At 39.0% G+C, this 21,271-nt stretch overlaps 1 protein-coding gene across 1 annotated transcript in view; it reads left to right on the forward strand.

The window, feature by feature from the left end:
* The window catches only part of LOC111874777 (glycine receptor subunit alpha-3), a 307,329-nt gene that overhangs the window by 86,062 nt on the left and 199,996 nt on the right, over positions 1 to 21,271 (forward strand). The gene's annotated exons all lie outside the window — the stretch shown is intronic.

The raw sequence follows: 21,271 nt of genomic DNA on the forward strand, positions 1-21,271 counted from the left end.
CATAGTCAACGCCGTGAACATCTCAAATATGATCCAGTTAAAAATTAAAAACAGTAAATTTCCTTGCAAAATTATTATATAGGCATTGTAGGAAAGAATATGTGATCACACATACAATAAACCCATATTAATGCTTGTAACTGTGTGTGTGGATTGTATTAGATTAGTCCTCTACATTTATTTAAATAATCTTCAAGAAAAAATATAAACAAAACCGGCTCTGTAACTTATTTTTTGAGTCGTACGAGTATGTTAGTGCCTTGCAAGGTAACATCACTGAATTTACTTACTCACATTTGTGTTTGCTGTAATTAAAGCATGCGATATCATGCATAGTTTATGTTATTTGCTGTCGTAATATTGGTTCATGATAAGGTCTGCATATACTTACTTAACGACGAAACATTACGACATTCACTATGTAAAGGAAAAGGTAAAGTTGTCCTTCGGCTTAACTAATTAAGCACTACGCCATGAAGACGTATGGGGGAGTGTATGTATAGACCCACCTTTCCTTCACCTCGGAACTAGTTGGAGGTGAGTGGTGAGCTTCACGCCCCGGCCACTTTACCCTCGGAGAAAGTGCCCCGTGTACCCATTGGATAGGAGTCTTATTGAGCCTCAGAGCCGGTCTGGAAGACGTGGAGAAGACAAAATTCTTGGTCCCATTGGGACTCGAACTCCGGCCCCTTGGTCGCCCGGCCCATAGCCAGTTGCTATACCGACTGCGCTATCCCGGTCCTCTAGATTCCTTGGCCTCCTTTACGACGGATTCACATTCTTCTCCGCCATTTGTCTTTTGCCTCCAGCTCTTGACCTAAGTTCCAGTTCTAATCTCCTCAATGCTCTTTTCTCGAGAAAGTATTACACCCTCCAATTAACAGATATAACTCATTTCCCTTATAAATTTATCTTAGTCGTATCACTATATTTTCCATAGGCCCCTTAACTTATATTGGTTTACGAGATGAGGTTATTTTCGCGTCCAATCCCCAACCACTAGTACCAAGATCTTCCTTTCCTTTGCCCCGCACCTATCGACCTACCTAGCGTGAGTGACTCTACTAGGAGTTACGCCCCCGCCAGCATAGCTCGCTTAGCGTCTGAGGCAAGCTAACCTCTCCATCACATCAAAGCAGACCGCTCTAAAATCTCCATAATGAAAGGACGAGTAAAACTGGGGATACAAAATGGTTTTATGCTATAAATCATAAATACATCATAGCCATTTTCTACGTGGATCATGCCTCCTGTCCATGCATGTATCTAATGTAAGGTTTTATATTATTTGCAACCTTACCTTCAGGCCAGTACTCAAGAAGTTACCGTTGATAAAGTATGAAAGTTTTTACTAAGAAGAGCTATATTTCTTCTTGGGGTTAAATGCCACCAAGACTATTTCTAAAGTGGTAAAAGTCGGTAAATTTTCTGTTCCCCGATATCCTGTGATTTATTTCTTGATTTATAAGGGTAAAAGCAATGAATTGACTCGCTCTCTCCACTGTGAGAGAGCCCATGAATATGAAACTAGATAATTCTGATGCGGTACGGGGCACGGCATTTTCATTTCTTGCGTCTATCCGTCTTGCAGAAATACGCTTCAGCCTCATGAACTGCAAGAAGGACAAATAACTTAATTTGTTCCGTGGAAATGACCAATTGAGATTAAACTAACAGCACAGATTGTACAATTATTGTATTCCTTGAGAGTACCTATCATCCTGTTTTTGTTTAAAACACACGACGTTTCGGAGGCTGGATAATGTCTCCCCTTTCAAGTGGAATCTACTTAGTTGAACCAGTCGATAAAGACAGAATCCAGTATCCGAAACGTTGTGTGTTCCAAATAAAATAGCAGGAATTTGGATAATGCCGAGAAACATAATATAATTTTATTTATATACCTTCTTCACAAACTTTTAGATCTTAAGCATGAATTGTGCGGGCAGTGCTGATGTCTCTATAATTACAGTGGCTCAACAACAACAGGGACCTGAATTCACGTGAATTCCGCTTGTGTACACGTAGAGAGTCCATTCATGCATCAATACGGACATAGCTGAACCAGAGTACATTATTGTTCTCCGTCTTGTACAACAGTAATTACTACTAGTAGTAGTACAAGAAACAAACAAGGCACAGAGTTCATATGAAGAGGTTCAATCTCGAGAAATTAAACGAGGTAGGGGGTAAGGAGCAATATCATATTGAAACCTCAAATAAGTTTATGGCTTTGGAAAACTTAGAAACTGAGGTGAATATTAATAGTCATTGGGAAACTATTAGAGGGAATATCAAAATTTCAGCTAAAAAGAATCTAGGTTATTATGAAGTGAGGAAGCATAAGCCATGTCTCGATGAAGGATGCTCAGAATTGTTAGACCAAAGGAAACAAGTCAGATTACAGTGGTTACGAGATCCAAGCGAGTTAAATGGGGATAATCTGAATAATATAAGACGTGGAACCAGCAGGCATTTCAAAAATAAAAAAGGGAATATCTGAAATATAAAATTTATGAGATTGAAACTAACAGAAAAACAAGGCCGCGCCATTTTTCAAGCGGTTAGTAGCTGGCTTCCCACCTCGGCGGCCCGGGTTCGATCCCTGGTCTGCTCAAGTGGGATCTGTGGTAGACAAAGTGGCGCTGGGGCGGGTTTTCTCCAAGTACTTCGGTTTCCCCTGCCAATGTTCATTCCACGAATTGCTCCACAATCACCCTCACCTATCATCCGGGGCTGGTACAATAGGCCTATCAGTGGCCGCCGTGCCGAGTGGACCCAGTTGGACTCCACCCCCTACTAAGAGAATTTAAAAAAAAAGAAGAAAGAAAGAACAAGAACGTTAGAGACCTGTATAGAGGAATAAATGACTTTAAGAGGGGTTACCAACCTAGCAGTAACTTAGTGAAGGATGAGAGTGGTGATCTGCTTGCAGATTCCCACAACATTTTGAATGGGTGGAGGAACTACTTCTCTCAGTTATTGAATGTACATAGGGTCAGTGATGTTAGGCAGACAGAAATCCATACAGCAGAGCCGTTAGCACCTGATCCTAGCCCTCTTGAGTTTGAAAGTGCTATTGCAGAGTTGAAACGGTATAAATCCCCAGGTAGGGAATACATTGCCGCAGAATTGATTCAAGCAGTAGGTGAAATATTACGTTCTAAGGTCCATAAGTTAATTGTATTTGGAATAAGAAAAACATGTATTATTTAACTACGCTATAGCAACCGTGTAAAGGAAAAAAACATCTTCAGGGCCGAAGAATAAGCCGGCTCTGCGACATGTTCCTTCGAAATTTCGATCGGTTTTCAATGGACTGCTCTGCGTTATATTGCAAATTTTATAAGATTCATAACCTCCTCTGTGAGAACTTCGAGCCCTACTTTCTTTGTTTGCTTACGTGTACATTCGACGAGAGTTACTGAGCTGCTTTGTCAGAAATATTTGTATTTCAGCAGTAAAGTAGAGAGAAAGGTAGCATTCGGCTTGTATTCGAGGGAAAGCGGCTGTCCTGTCCGATATTTTTAACAGGTTTCTCAGTCACCATCATCATCATTGTCATTAACGTCACTGCTAAGGCCATCATGTTTTTGGAAGATATTTTGGATGAATGAGTTCGAGTTCGGAAAAACGAGACAAGCCGAGAGTATGCATGTCATTAGAAAGGTTTGGTTGAGCGAAATTTCATAATACGAACGACCGTAACGAGTAAAGCGCATATACAAGGCCTACCACTTAAGTCTGAACCACGTTACCTTTAGTTGGAAAGTTTGCTGCCGCATGAGAAACGCTTTTTATGTAAGATTGGAGATTTTCACAGCGGTGACTATGAAGAATGCTGTCTTCTGGGTTGTGGCGCCGTGTAGATATTGTGTGAACCGACGTTTCGATCTTTATACAATTAATACACTGTCTGTTCAAACCGGAATGTCTTAAAATAATTATTCACGAATACGTTACAGAAAAATAAATCTCTGTATGAATGTTTGTTTTCAAAATAACAGGTTTTTGGAATTCTTCATGGTTTCTGTTTTGAAGAGTAGGTGATGAATAGCTGAACCTAAAACAGGCTGTTGAAGGATGTTTAATATGTAAGAGTAGAGCCTCGCTACGATGTACTTTAAATAAGCTGTTTTTATAGCCTACATCACGAGGAAGCTGCTTACATTGAATTTAAAAATGAACTTAAGTAGGACATATCAGTCCAAAGCAACAGGTAATTAATTTCATGGAGCAAAGCCTATCTTACGAAACTGACTGTAGCTCAGAGGTTCAGGAAATAATATCCTTGTACGGAACATATGTTCCCTAATCTACGACACATGAATGCAATCCATATAGCCATGTATTAATCACTTAACATCAGTTTAATATTGCAATTTAATCTAACCTGGATATGGGTTTCTAGGTTTTCAAATGAATAGTTTATAAGCATTTCCCGAGTCTCCCATACGTGCTACGCGTCATGTCCATCTCAACCTCCTTGATTTGATCATCCAAAAATATCTGGTGTAGAATAACAACTCTGAAGCACCTCGTCCCCGCTCTCCGGGACAATTCGGACGGTATAGCCACGAGTTATGGACTCGACAGAAGGGGTTCGATTCCTGGAAGATACAAGATATTTTTATCTTCTCCACAGCGTCCAGTCCGGCTCTGTGGCCCACATAGCCTCTTATCCAATGGGTAACGGGAGCTGTTTCGCCAGGGTTAAAGCTGCCGGAGCGTGAATCTTGAATGGTCGCTAACCTCTATCTTGGGTCGAGGACAAAAATGGTGGAGTTATACCTCCACTCCACAATATATCTTTATGGCATAGTGTTTAATTAATAAAGCCCAGGAACATCTTTACTTTGTTTTACTTTTACTATCCGGTTACTCCTTCTCTTAACGTTCAAATGACCGGCTGAAAACGCTGTTCTCAGATTCTCGCAAGAGACAAGTCTGAACAGCGTCCGTAATGGGTTCGGCTTCCGAAATGTGTAATTATAATATGATCAGTGAAGAACATTAAAAGGTTTCGGTTTAACTCGGTGTACTCCGATCAACAGAACACACCTAGTTCAAGAAAGGAAGACAATGTGCACAGAGAGTTCAACAACGGCTCGTGATGCGCACATCAGTGGGCAATTGCGTTGCTGTCACTGCAGCGATAATTTTTTAAATCGAAGGATTTATTGGAGGACGACTATATTAATAACTAACAATTTTTGACAACAAAGCTGAAGTTACCTAATTAGTTTATATGTAATTCTTAAAGATGCAATTCTACTAAAATACCTTAATCACTTTAGTGACATAGATGGACACAAAAAGGGACCTTTGTTCCATATTGCACACACTAGTACCAATATTTAAATTCACAGAATAAATAATAAATTTCTATACCGTTGAAGAGTTATATTTTCTGAGATATAGCACCGTGTAGTAAGTTGAAAGTAAACCGAGGTTTCGGAGGGATAGGTCTTCTCCATCTTCAGGGTAGAGAAATAAGCAAAGCAAGAAAAGAAGACCGAAGCAAGCAGCAAAAAAGATGTTTCATGTGTGTTTTTTATTTGCTTTTTCTTCGAACCTGAAGATGAAGGCGGTATATTCCTCCTAAACGTCGGTTTACTTTCGACGGACTATACAGAAGATAGAACTATTCATAACAAACGCTGTGAGAACCTCAAATCGTACACCTAATTAGTCGTTCTCGTACTCAACAACGAGGTTCTCCGCTTCTACGCCTACCAGAAGTAAACTACGGCGGCAGATGTTTTTTCTTTCATCTGCAGATAAAAATGGTATTAAACTCTTGAGTTAATAAAGTCTGTGTTAGGTTCTGTACAGAAGCCATGTCTACTTTATCCGACCATTAGCAAGTAGAAATATATCACCGAGAATAGAGTGACGTTGCAGTATCTCGCCTTGAATTATTTGGAGCTATTTGTTAATGCACTGAGCCTAATGCTCTGAAATGCTCCCAAGAACTGATTTGTTTGTCAGGAACGTGTGAAATCCAAGATGACTGTAGAATGGATAGGACTTTTCCAACCGGCAGACAGTGCCAAATGGATCGAGAATGTTACATGAATTCTGAGACGAAGTGAGAAACACTGCGTGAGTAGGGGTGAATGTCGTAACAACTGAGATGTCTTCTGCAGGAATCTGGTGCTTTATTGGTTATAGTCAAGTGACAACGATTCTCATAAGGGAATATCTCAATAGCGTAAACCTATATGAATGAGGCGTCATTACGTTCAATGTATTTATAGCTGGAATATCACCAGGCTGCTCCAATTTCGACTATATTAGGCACAAGAGAACCACTGTAGTGCGCCTAATAAAATTACTCCATCCGACTTTCTGTCTGTCTGTCAATCTGCCTATCGGTCTTTATGCATGAAATAATTCACGAATCGCTGAACGAATTTGCATGAAATTTAGTACCGACGTGAGTCACTAAAATATGTCTAAATTTTCAGTTAAAATTGAACAATAATATTGAACGCTTTGCATGAAGACCTAATTTGTTACATAAATTTTCATTATATTAACTTCCCCTGCCCCCTTCCCTTCTCCTTTCCAACCCTACAGGTTATCGAACGATACGTTGAAGCCACATTTTATAGCAATCCCATAAGAATAACATGAAGAATTTGCATTTTGTAAACCATCTCCTATATAAAGTATACCAAATTATATCCGCCTCAAAATTTTATCAGTACTTACAGAATATACATGAGCCAATGAAATTAAGGACGGCTCGCTCTTTCGTGAACTACTACAAAAGTTAAAATATACAAGTTCCTTAGGCCTATATACATTGACTTAGGTTATTCACTGAGTTAGTCAGTACTACAGAAGATTCTAAATAGGCCTCAAAGTATATTAAGCTCCGGTTTAAATGTCCATCTAACAGAAGGAGTGAAACTCATTACAGTCGAACAAGAAGATTGGAAATAGTGAAACCTACGCATATTTCCAAACAGTGTTCCTTACAGCTTAAGCTTATTTGTTGTCGTTTATCCAGTCCTAAATATGCGTATGTATTTTATTGCTATTTAAGTTATTTTGTATGTAAGACTAGAGAAGGCGGTCACGGTAGCCGAGCGGTCTAAGGCATGCACTGTCTTCGCTCGCCCGGAAGCCGGGATCGTGGGTTCGAATCCCACTCAGGGAATGGATGTTTGTGTGCGTTTTTCTGTGTTTATCTACAGGTAGAGGCCTTGCGACGAGCTGATCACTCGCCCATAGGGTCCTACCGAATGTGTAAGATCTAGAAAAACCGAAGTGAACGGAGTTCATGGAGGTAGGCCTAGGCCCACTGGGGCTGTAGTGCCAAGGAAAAAAGAAAGCCTAGAGAAATCTCGTTATGGTGTTAATTAAAGTGGTATTTATTACTAGTCAGTATGATTGCGGATCTGAATTGCATGATTGCTCTTAGTGAAAGTCTCCCATATCCAATTTAATGGGAAATCGACAAATGATCTGAATTCCTATACATACAGACACAAATGGCGTTCCGCAGGTTTGTGCACGAATATCTAACGTAATATTTCTTTCCAAACTCAGTACAAGGATTTTCGAGTTATGGCATGACCAACATAGTAATTGTTTGGCCGCGCCATAGCTCAAGCTGGCTTTCCACCTCGGCGGCCCGGGTTCGATCCCGAGTCTGGTCAAGTGAGATTTATGGTGGACAAAGTGGCGCTGGGGCAGGTTTTCTCCAAGTACTTCCGTTTCCCCTGCCAATCTTCATTCCACCAATTGCTCCACAATCACACTCACCTATCATCAGGGGCTGGTACAATAGGCCAGAAGTGGCCGCAGTACAAGGGACTTAGTCTCACCCCACTAGCATTAAAAAAAATTGTTTCTTTAGTTAGCTCGAAATCTCTATGCAAAGGGCAGTCCGGTATGGCCATGGTGAAAACGGAAGAAACGATTTTAGAAATCCGATCTGCTGTAACAAATTTTCCATATATATACGTGTATATATATATATACATATACACGTATATATATGGATATATATATATATGTATAGAGAGAGAGAGATATTTTAATGTTAATGTTTCATGTAATATATTCATCATATTCAACTGAAGTATAAATTATTTTCGATTCTAATCGGTTTTTAATTAATTCAGTGTAATTTCTGAGGATACCTATTCGTATCCTACAATCAATTCTGTAGGTATTCCAATCTAATTTCTGGCTACAATCATTATGTTTTTGATAGAGTTGCCAGTTAAATTTCTCCGCGATTTTCGTGCAGTTTTGGCATATCTTAAAGCACGCTACTATGGTTCCCCAAAATGTCACTGCTTCTCATTTATCCCTGCAATTATTTCAGATTCGAAAATAACTTCTTTTTCTTACTCTGTGTTCATTGAATTCTGTCGTTTTATAAGGAGTTTACCTGAAAACGGATCCTGTACTGTACGGTGTTAGGCATTCAATTTGACGCTTTGTATTGGGACCACTTCGTCGAAAGCCCACTCCTACAACACAATACCCCAAATCATTGACACACATCAGTCCCATGAGAGTGAATCGATTCCAGTGTCTTTGTTCGAAAGCCCAACCATTAAGGCAAATCAGAGACTACTTGGACGTAATGACCAATGTCCGTCCGTCCGACCATCCATCCGTCTATCCATCCATCCATATATGATTCTACAGCCCTTTGTTGGACCTTGGACGCGTTCTCACTGTCTTAATCCTATATACAGTCGGTAGTACCCCTTGAACGGGAAATCAGTCTGTCACGAGGCCGCTACCTGCACACAGGACAGCACAAATACAGAATAAATGCACACAGACATTCATGCCTTGAGTGGGATTCGAACATATGATCCCAGTGTTCGAACAAACGAACGAAGACAGTTTATGCCTTAGATCGCGTGGTCACTATGATCGGAGATCAATAGGATTGTACAATATAATAATGAATAAAAACATTTGTAACATTGGATATAGACCTATTAATGACTTTAGAACCTCTTCAGATTATTAAAACCTAGCTACGAGCATGTAATGAATACTATCTCTGTAAGATTTGAGGCTTTCACGGTGGTGACTATGAAGAAAGCAGTCTGCTTTTACCGGATCTCACGGTCTCTACGCTTGCGAATTTCTTATATTTTTCCTTCTACCCTGAAGATGGAGGCGATACGTTCCTCCGAAACGTCGGTTGACACCACATATACACGGTGCCAAATCCCAGAAAACTGATTTCTTAATACTATCTATGTTTCCTTCAGTGGTATTCGGAACATCTAGGAACGTTCAGAATACAAAGGTGCAAAGAACGCATATGGAAGCTTCATATCCTCCGGTGCAGGGTCTGTTATAATGCATATTCCCTGTTCATCAGGACACTGGTTCCAGTTCAAATTACACGCAGCAGTGTATGTGGTGTGTAACTGGGGACAGGACTCGAAATCTCTGCTCCTGGCGGATAATCTCTGGTGTCATGGCGCCTTGCATTGCTGTTACAAATTAAGCCCACCGACCTTTCACATTAGCACATTCGGAAAACCAAAAAGCCTTCTTTATATCACGCGTATTCTTACAGCTGAATGACTATAAAACAAAATGAAGAACAGGAATATTTATTTCAGCTTTGCATGTATTCAATTAAACACAACTTTCAGTGCATTTTTCGCTGTTGAAATTCATCGGAAGTGTATTTCCAGGGTGGGAACAGTGTAGGTCTAGATGTGTCATATTTCGATATGAGTGTTTCTGTTTCTCTGATTGTGGAAAAATTTATTTGGTTATTGGCAGTTTTCTTGCAACTGTATTAACATTTCTTCATTAAAATTGGTGATTTTACTTCAAGTCTTCCATTTCCACTGTATTCTTTTTCAGATTTTCAATATTATACTCAATAATGCTAGGCGGGATACAAATTCCTTTACAACGAACACATGTCAGTGCAGACATCTAAAAGTATCCTGTCACATTCATGCTTACGACGAACATCTACATAACATGGCTTCAGTATGAAGGGTTTCAGGCCTCAGAGCTGTTGCCTTGAAGATATTTTCTGTCACGTTATACCATATAGACCGTCAAAAGTTATCCAGCTTTTGGGAGGAATAGGTTGCCTCCATCTTCCGGCTCTAAGAATAAAGCAAGCAAGAAACCAACACGATGCAGGTAGCGAGAAATCCTTCAACTGACTGCAAGGCTTTATATCAGATGATAGAATTCTTCATGGCTGGAATTACATGCAGCTCGTCAAAGTCGGGTGCAGGCAACTGTGTGTGTTGTCAACATTGATAGACAGACATGACTTAATCGCAAATTAATTTTCTTGGTAACCTTCAACTTTTGTTGACTGCTGAATATCTCATGAGACACAGGTATAGTTAAAATAAGAAACAGCAAAATTTTTAATATTACTGTTCTGTCATCTGCAACGCTGATGAAATACGACTCGAAATAAATCTTCTGAGACTAGTTTAATGTAAGTTTCATGCATGTTCATACAACCAGAGGCGCGATGTTTCGTGGGGACATGCGGGCTCAGAGGCTGCCAGCTCTCCTGTGAATCTGCTACAAGAGCCGCTTACAAGATGACAGCCGGAAGTGCTAGAGTGTGTTCTACTAAGGGTACTAGTGCATTTAAACAAAATATTCCAGAACTCTTCAATCTAAATACTGAGTACTGGATCTAAATCTGATGCATTAGTTTTACAATTCATTTCACAATACGCATAATGGATTAAAATATTAATTAACAAATTACACAGCATGATAAATGGCGTAAACCAAAAATACATCATCATAATGTAAGTTATGGGGCTCTGACTGTGGATGAAATTACTGAAATCTTCTCGGGATAACAACCGTGTCAACTGGTTAAAAATAACGACGTTTAACGGAACATCTCTGTTGCTATCATCAGTGTAGTGTTAGCCGGTCACGGCAGCCGAGCTGTCTAAGGCATGTACTGTCTCCTTTCGCTCGGAAGGCGGGATCGTGGGTTCGAATCCCGCACAAGGTATGGATGTTTGGTATGTGTTTATTCTGTGTTTGTGTTGTTCTTTGTTTAGGTAGAGGCCTTTCGACGAACTGATCACTCGTCCAAGAAGTCCTACCGTCTAGAAAATGTTCAAAATGAAAAAAGAAAACCTCGACAACCTAGAGCATAAGAGGGACGTATTAAGTAAGTAAGTGTAGTGTTAAACTGACGCTTTCACTCGAATATGGACATCTGTTCTCATTTATGTGCGTATTAATACTTTCAAAATTTTAAAAATGGAAATCTTTGTTACTGAGAATATTCTGTAAATTTATACTTCTAATTCAAATTTGTAGAGTCGATGCGGGTAAATTAATACATAGTTTATTTTCTATAACTTGCATTAATTAATCAGACAATGGTTAATAAGTACCATATATCTCTGATCTCAAATAGTATAATTTATTAAGGAATATTAACAAATAATTTTAGCAGTGTTATACGACACACGAATTTCAATATTTTACCTTGTTCTCAAGTTGATTTTTTGGGAACACCATACCAGAAAATTACGGTTCCGTATATTTCTTTGTTATGGACTCCATACAAATTATTACACTTAAAAGAGGGTAAAGCTAAGCATATTCCTTTTAGAAGAAATCTACGTGATAATTCGCGGTATACAGTTATGACTTTATAAGGTTTAACATCATGATTGTCCCGTTGTATAGGCCGGCGTCTTTAATTGAAATTAATTAAAGTTATATGTAAGAGAAAAACGCATGAAAAGTTGATTAACTGGGTGGGAGAATTAATAGTTCTTAAAGTAATGCAGCTAATCTGATATGTAGAAAAGGAGAGAATAGAGGTAAGTCTGGTAATTAAGTGGTAGCAACTTGGGGTCTGGTCTTGACAATTGTTCAAGTAGAAGTTCTCTTCCTATTATTGCGATTTAATTAACCACTGTTCGTGGTTGGACTCAGTACGCAGACCTCAGAATAATAGATCCACAGGTTGAATGTGTTAATTATCTGTTACGTGGTAATTAAATCCAGAGTGAATTGTGTGAGCTTGAATTGGATTCTACATATTCTCTGCATCTAATACCTTGATGTGTTTCTTCATTTTCATCTTTGTTAGGGACTTACGTAATCTTCTCTAATGTTTATAAAAATGCAAATTTTTACTTAAAATAATGGTTTTTAAAGAAATATTATTCGATTTTTATACATTAATTTTAAGCACATTTTTGTCCGTTTTGATGGCTTAGTGCTAAGAGAGTTGAATCATAATTTGCAATGTATAGTCTCTCCACCAAACTTTTCATTTTATAGCCTTTTTATGTACCATATCCGAACTTCCCTCGTCAATCAGATTTTGGGACATGAGTGAAAAAGAACTTCTAGAACATTTAATGGGAGCAGTGTAACATATAGATGAATTATACTGAAATGACAATTGGTAAATGAAGTGGGAAATGTCAACAAATTTTGCAATAAAAATGTACAGTATTTCTTAGTTCAGTTATAGTTATTTTCTATATATTATTTACTGTTTTGTTTGTAACTACGACATTGGTGCAGAATTATAAACACTACAGAACAAATTAGTATATTATATTCCTTGAAAGCTGTCATTGTCGCGTCTTTGCTCTTTCTCGGGTATTAGATTTCCAGGAATTTCAGCCTCTGGCTCCTTAATTGTGACTACATAACAGAATATGGAATTATGTTATTAATTGAGCTGGGATAGTGTAGTCGGTATAGCTACTGACTACGGGCTCAACGACCGACAGGTCGAAGTTCGAATCCTAGTAGTGTCAAGAATTTTCTCTCCTCCACGTCGTCCAGACCGTCTCTGGGCTCAACTCAGCCTCCTATACAATTAGTACCGGGGACTTTTTCCCCCCGGGAGTAAAGCGTCACTGGCGTGAAGCTGACCACTCTCCTCCAGTTAGCGTCATTCATTCATCCATCAGTAATCTGTCAGACGACAGGTCCACAGTCTCTTCCAAAACAGTTCCCCCACTTAATGCGATCTAGAGCTTTCTCCTTCAAATCAGAATATCCTCTTCAGTCCCCAAGGTCATCCAGCATCTTCTTGCGTCTTCCTCTTCGTCTTCTGGTCACTTCTATCCTCCCCTCTATCTTTCCTTCAATAACTTCTTTTAGAAGGCAGTTTCTGCGTAAGATATAACCAATCCAAGTAGCCTCCCGTTTTCTTATTTCATGTAGGATATTCCTCTGCTCACTGACTCTAATTAACACTTCTTCATTTCTCACATAATCGGTCCAACTGATCTTCTCCATCCTTCTCCAACACCACATTTCGAAACTTTCCAGATGTTTCTGAGCTACTGCCCTAAGTGTCCATGTTTCAGCCCCATACAGAGCTATGCTCCAAATGTAGCATTTCACTAGTTTCTTCCTCAAATTTAAGTCCAATTTGCTGGGAAAAAGATTCTTCTTCTTGCTAAATGCAGCTTTTGCCATGGCAATCCTGGATTTAATTTCACAAGTACACCTTCCATCATCTGTTAACAAGCTACCCAAATATTTAAAACATTTCACATTCTCCACTTGTTTTTGGTCTATCTTTATTGTGACTGGGGTTGGTTGTCTCGAAATTTTCATTACTTTTGTTTTCTCCACATTCATTTCCATGCCATAGCACCTTCCAATTTCAATTAGTCTATCAATCATGCCCTGTAGCACAGTTTCTTCCTTAGCCATTAACACAAGGTCATCTGCATATTTCACAGTTTGAATAATTTGCCCTCCTACTTTGAAGTCACCGAGCCCATCCAGAGCTTCCTTGGTAAGGCATTCGCTGTACAAGTTGAACAGAATTGGTGATAAACAGCATCCTTGTCGAACTCCTCTTCCAATCTGCACACTTCCTGTCTCCCCCCTGTCCAGTCGTACTCTAACTTTCTGATCCATGTACAATTTGCTAATCAATCTTCTTTCATGCCAATCGATACCTGTTTCTTTCAGGATCTGCATTAATTTGGTCCAGTTTACCCGGTCAAATGCCTTCTGCCAGTCTATGAAGCAAACACACAGTTCTTCATCTATCTCCAAAGTTCGTTCCGCTATAATTCTCATCATCCCAATTGCATCCCTGGTTCCTTTTCCTCTTCTAAATCCAAACTGATCTTCTCCAAGTACATCCTCTATTTTCCTTTCAATTCTTCTTTTAAGTATCTTTGCTATTATCTTTGCTGTATGTGCAATAAGACTTATTGTGCGATGGTCGCTGCATTTTGTAGCTTTTGTCTTTTTCTTTAAGGCAATCATTGTAACTTCTGTAAAGTCCTTGGGCCACTCTCCACTTTCATATATGGTGTTCATTAGTTTTGTCAGTGTTTTCAAACCACCTTCTCCCAGTAACTTGAGCACATCTCCAGGTACATCATCATCTCCTGTAGCCTTTCCCTTCCTCATTTCCTTGATAGCTTTTTCCACCTCACTTTGTAAAATATATGGTCCTTTCTCGTCTGTATCTACTTCTTCTTCCGGTTCAACTTCTAAGGTTTCTGGCCGATTAGGTCGATCATATAGTTCTGAAATATAATTTTCCCAAATTTTCAGCACTTTCCTCTGATCTACTATTCTATTCCCCTGGGAGTCTTCGATGCCAACATTTTGAATCCCATGATTCTCTTTCCATCCTAGTTCTTTTGTCTTCATGTACATCAAATCAAAACGTCCTGTTCTTTGAAATTCTACAATCTCATTGCATATCTTCTCAAGATATTCCTTTTTGGCCCTGTCCGTGGCTCTTTTCAATTCATTCCTCAGTCTCCTGTATTTCCTCCTGCCTTCTTCATTGTTTACATTCTTCCATTTCCTTCCCTCCTCCATTTTACTCATCATCTCCTGTGTAACCCATGGTTTTCTTGCTATCTTCTGAACTTTACTAACCAAGTCACTAAGAGTATCTAACATGCATTCTTTTATAGTGTTCCGCTGCACTTCAGCATTTCCGCTTTCACTTTCAGTTGCACTGAGTTTCTCTTCTAGGGTCTCCTGCATGCTTTGTCTTTGAGCATATAACTTCTCCAAATCCAATCTAGTTCTGCGCTTTAGGAATCTTATAATTTTCTTCAACCTGGTTCGAAACTTGGCAACCAGTAAGTTGTGGTCAGAGTCAATATCGAGGTAAAAAAAATGTAGATCTATATATCCACTCCCCCAAACGCCCTCACTGCTTATTGCTTAATTAATTAAGCACACGAACAGCTTTATCTTTACATTTATGGAGTTCTCTGTCCATAGCAATGCAGTTTGGGGAAGATTTGAAAAGTAAAAAAATCGTGAATATTTTCATTCTTTGTGCTTTTGTAGAACTGTTATGTAAATCAGTGTTAGGAGGTTTGCACCAGCCTTGTATTCATTCTCTTAAAAGAACAGACGAAGACGGGAATTACCCGCCAATTTTACTAGGTAAAAAAATATATTTTAATTATTGTGAAGAGTAAACCATCCTTCGAGGCTAAAATTAAACCTCTGATAAATTTAAAAAACATTACTCTTAAATATAAGGCGCCTTATTACTTGTTTTGTTTATACATTTTTCCTGAATGTATCTATGTATGAAGCAGCTGTATTCCTATACATTTAAAAATGTAACTTTGAACGTAATGAATTTGAGGTTATGGCGACCGTGTCTGTTCGTATTGTGGAACTACGAGGAATGTGCTGTGACATCCTGAAATCTGAACACTGTGAATGCATGAACCTGGACGTGGGTTCTCATTCTGTGCAGAACGCCCACGAATTTAATTAATATTATGCTTGCTTCAGATGGATATGAAGGGCCAGTAATGAAGTTTGCTTAATTACCGGCCTTTTGTTCACACACTGCCATTTCCCTTAGGAATAACAGATGTTCTGTAATTATCCAGTTCACAGTAGCCGGAATGCTAGTGTTATGTATACAATGTACTTATCCTGTTATTCTTTCGCTTCTGTCTCAGCTGTATATATAAAAGTCGGCTTGTGAGATAATCTTGCTGTCTGTGTGTCTCTGTATCACAGAGTTTTGTATCAGTTTTGAATGCCTGAAATAATCTTTATTAAATCTGATATTATATTGTGGCACCTGAGTCCATCTCAACGGCTACTTTATAAATCCCTCCCATCAATCTGTGTGTCTTCATGTGTATCGCCTGTAGTTTCTCGCAGTGGCTTGGTGAAAACTTTAGCGCGCAACAAATACACACGCAACAATACCAGAATTGCTGAACGCCTCTTTCTCTATGCGGTCCGTGTCATATGAAAGGAAATCAGGCGACTGTTTCTTCCCAGAACTACATGTTGTGTATTAATTTGACCGACTGTACTGACTTTGTTCTGTGTGGCATATGAGTAGTGAATTTTTGCGAGTGGGAAAGTCACCAGCCTACAAGTAAATCTCCTGTCTGAAGAACCAAGCAGCTTCCCTTCATCTGCACCTACCTCCCCAATCACCAATAGCGCTGACACATCTTTCAAGTTTTTCGGTGTTCACAAACACTTTCAACACCCTCAGCTAGGAATACCAGTGAGGAGGCGTGTTTTACTTTAATGTATTATTTCATCGTCTTCCTGAACATACAGAACCGAACAGTCCTCCACTGTACTTCTGTGAAAAGACTTGTAAAAATTAGATGAACTATCCACAGGAGTACAGGAGTCTTTTCCGCTCCCCTGTATATTTATATGCCAGATATAAGTAATAATTAATTAACTAGCTGTGCCCGGCCACGCCTTCCTGTGGCTCAGTCTGCCGTTCTTCCCCAGTTTGATTTGAAATTACTCGACGCATTGCTTCCGCTCCGCGAGTACGACGACCTAAGTTTGATCTTCTGCGAGGTATTATTTGGATGAACTAAAGCAGATCGATTGAACCGAAGAAGAAAGAAAGTTATTGCTTATATATAGATAATTTGACTTCGTTGCTAAAATACACTGACGTTCATAAGTAAGAGTGAAGGAAAAAGTTTAAATTAGTGATCTCTTTGCTAATTTTTTGCCTTTGGCGCTATAGCCCCAATTTGGGCCTTGGCCTACTTCCATAAAATTCGCTGTTTCTCTTCGGTCTACTAGATGTTAGACATTAGGTAGGATTCCTCAGGCGAGTGACCAGCTTGCCGCAAGGCCTCTTCCTGTGCACAAACACAGAAGAACGCACATACGCACACGGACCCCAACATTCTTACCCTGAGTGGGATTCAAGGCCACGATCCCGGCTTCCGAGCGAGCGAAGCCTTAGACCGCCCGACTACCGTGACTGGCCTTTGCAAGATTAGGTGAAGCAAAAAGAAGGTATCATAATTAATTTTTAAGAAAAGAAACTAAGTATAACGTAAATGACGGCCAAGAAGTTGTAACTTAAAAACTTGCTCTCACATGTAGAGTTCCATGCTATACTTTCCGAATGGAGTACGTTAAGAACCTGAGCTCAGTTAATTTTGGAAGTTCTAAGATGAATTCCAACACGTATAACATTTGATCTACTAAGGAAATGTGAAATACACAGAAGGGAGAGAAAACACAAAATGAAGTTATTTAGTAAGAAACGTGCAAATAATCTGAAGCAGTAAGAATATGAATTATATATGATTCATTTAATTTTTCGAAACACTTTCTGAAGTCTCACAATTTTCTCATGGGGTCATAATAAGGCTATTGATTATGTGCTCCTTTCTATCGTATAGCAGACACTGAGTGTTAGTTTAAAACAAAACCCCCACACAATGAGCCATTCTACCATGAAAAATATCTCTTTCCTTGTCTTCACATTCGCATGAATAACAACCCAACCCCTGCAATTTGCCAGCTTTTTACCCCGAGGCAACGAGCTGTGTCGTGTTAAATTAACATTGGTTATTATAAAATGCAAATGTAACCGTGATTCAATTTCCTTACCGGAATAGAGCTATTAAAATAAATCACAGAACTTGGTCTTGTAACTACTTAAATATTATTAGTTGTTATCAATATTTAATAACTGCTAGGTGATATTATGAGTTTCTGAATCGGTACCAATTAAATGTTTTTCTTTAATTAGTCCTTTAAAGCCCACTATTTGCTAAGTATACCACCTACTTTAATATTAAGGAGCTCTGTCTTTTATCCGTGGAGTGTCTTTACGGGTTCTGCACGATTCTCAGAATAAACAGAGATTAGTTTCCAATCAGATGCTGAGATGCAGCCTTTTAGTCAGATAGGAACTGATTTTGTAAATATTACTTAGATGGTTTCAAGGCCTCAAAAGGTGAATAAAGGTCAACATGATTTTATTTTAATGCCCATTGCATCACTGGCTCTTGAATTATCACCAGTGATGAGACAAGGAAATTAAAGGAAGGAAACATAATGTTGGCAGGAACAATGGAATAGTAAATGAATGTAATTATTCCTAACAATAATTTACAAAATTTAGAACAAAATAGACAATTAGCAGAATACTTCTAGGGCATTCTGGAATCAGTATTTCATTACACACAAAACAGAACTCCGAGTTATACTCACATAGAATTGTCACAGGTTAGTCTGCATAACAGCCATTTCGCTATGCTCAGACTCAATGTTCTCCTCTTCCTTAGGCCTTTCGGTTTCTTCTTGAAAACCTAATAGTCACTCAGCAAGTCCAAAAATTTTCTGCTCTTTATGGAACCTAAAGGTCCATTACCGTGTTCACAAGTGCGCGTCACTGAACACTGTCCTAAGTCACATGAATCCATTCTATTCCATTCATATCTGATTCTTTAAAATCCATGTTATTATTATCTACCATCTACGACTGGGTCTTTTAAGTTAACTTCTTCCTTGAAGGCTTTCCGACTATAACTGTATACATTCTTCATCTCTGTCTTGCGTCGAATCTATTCTATGCTTCCAATTCTCCTTTATTTTATCCTCCTTATAAGAATATCCGCACACATTTTAAACCTAATCGTTATGCCATTTTCTTCTGCATACCAATTTCCTCTATGGCTAAATACGCGTATTTTCCTAAGGACCTTCACATATTCCAAACTTATTTAAAGACAGGGCTTGATATCTGCTTCGCTTTGGTTTCTTGCTGGCTTATTCTTCTACCCCAAAGTCGAAGGCGACATGTTCCTCCGAAACGTCCGTTTTATTTCAACAGACTACATATCGTTATGTGCCATATGACAGAACTAATCATAATATTTTTAAACTTTAGAATTAATAAAAGATTGAACTTGCCATAAATGCTATGTTATGCTCACATTTCGTAAATTAATTTCTATGGAACTGAACATTTTGAGGCAAATACTCGTATAACCTTTCATTTTCTCACTGAATCCATCATGTCTTAACAGGGAAACCTACAAACATCAGAACATGGATAGTCCCGGTATGGCCAACGGCGTCTTGTGCTTAGAGTATTGTCACGTGTTGGGTGTGTGACAAGCAACAAATAACTTCACGCCGTCTTGGATATAGCGAATTTATTCCACTCGCTCTTACAGTTGCACAATTTACAGTTTCACAACTACCGCCATCTGCAGTATCACACTTACTTCTCCTGCTGGAGTCACTGCCATTCACTCGATTCAACTCAATAACAATGGACTTCAACTCACTCCGGCGAATGCTAAACTGCAACTCACTGGTTACTCCCTCTCACTGACGAATATTCCTGTTATCTAGCTTCCGCACTGACAACACAGAAAACAGTTACGCGATAGCTTTCGCTGTTGCGTGACGTCGTGTTTACCGATTGCCTAGCAACAGTCGCTGCACGGGCTCCCCTGTTGCGTGACGCCGTGTTTACAAAGGCGTTGCTGGGTTACGCTGCGTAGCAACCAGCGCGCTTCGGCTCAGCTTGGCTCGGCACGGCACGGACAAACACGACTTTCCTTACTCTTGAGTAACTTGGTAACCGACCGTTTATCAAGGGTCTGTCTTCGTGGTAACTCGTTCCACCTCCCGTTGCCCAGCAACGGTTAGACATGTCACAGTATTTTAAGCTCTTATCCAGACACAGACGTATTACATACGTTATCTCCTTCCGCGTTTTATTTATGAACTAGCGTATTTTGTTCCTCTATGTCAGTGTTCCGCAACCTTTTTCTACTCGCGGCACACCATGAAGTATCCATGACTCAACAAGGCACACAAAATGTTGTTGCCCTCAGAAACACATTATATAAGACAATTAATATAAATACATAACGTGATCAAATTATTATTATTATTATTATTATTATTATATTGTTATTTTATTGTCATTAAACAGAAATCGACTCGTGCATTTATTAACAATTAATGAACTTTAATTCACTGTAGAGTGTAGAAAATACACTTCTATTACTATTAAAGTAAATACAGTAATTCTACTCATACCTTCAATGTGATACTTGCGCCTGCGTAGCTGCACACAGGCGACTGATCCGTGGTGGAATCGTTGACAACGCAAGTCTCATTTCTTCATCGATGGATTTGAGCCGCTCCCTCTTTGATGTCTTAATTTCAGTTAACGTCGAGAAGCCCAGTTCACACAAATATGTAGTTGAAAATGGCAATAACACATTAACTGCCATCTCGGAGATAGCCGGGTATCCACTCCTTATTGCCAACCAAAACGTATCCAAAGGCACTTCGAGAAGTTTTAGTTTCAATGTTCTGTCTGCTTTTAAATCTGCGAGTTCCTCTTGTATATTAATCGGAAGATGTTCTGAATTCGCAACGAATGGATCATGAACCCAGTCGAAATCTTGTACACTCTCTCCAAAATACTTATTGAATTTCTGCTGCAGCATTTCTAAATGTTCTTTAATTGTGTCCATCACCACTTTATTGCCGTCAGCAAGTGGCCATACAGTCGGGGACATCTCAAACGACCCATCTGTAATTCTCTAACTAGCAACCAAAATTTGCGAACTACTTCAGAGCACAGCTGTGATAGAACTGAAACAATTGTAAGACGCGGAACCTCTACTCTTCAAACGGAAGAAGTGACACATATACCTACTTATTTTTTAAATATTTATAATTTTAAATGAAGTCCAACAATCGGTGGGTGCATCGTTATAGGCAGAAAGTCATAAAGTTGAAGAAGCTCTAACTTCTAACAAACAAGGGCAAACACCAAAACAGAGTTATAAAAGACAGGGCAACCCTTGCTAATCCCTACACTTTTAGGGAAAAGCACGTACACAGAACATGCGGCAAGCATATCAAAGAAGCTGCGTAGATGCGAGAAAAATAAAAATAAATTAATAATGAAAACTATGATATAACAACAACTGTAAGTAAATAATTTACGTTTAATTTCTTAGAATACAAC

This window comes from Cryptotermes secundus, unplaced genomic scaffold (genome assembly GCF_002891405.2).
Source record: "Cryptotermes secundus unplaced genomic scaffold, Csec_1.0 scaffold212, whole genome shotgun sequence".
NCBI classification, from domain to species: domain Eukaryota; kingdom Metazoa; phylum Arthropoda; class Insecta; order Blattodea; family Kalotermitidae; genus Cryptotermes; species Cryptotermes secundus.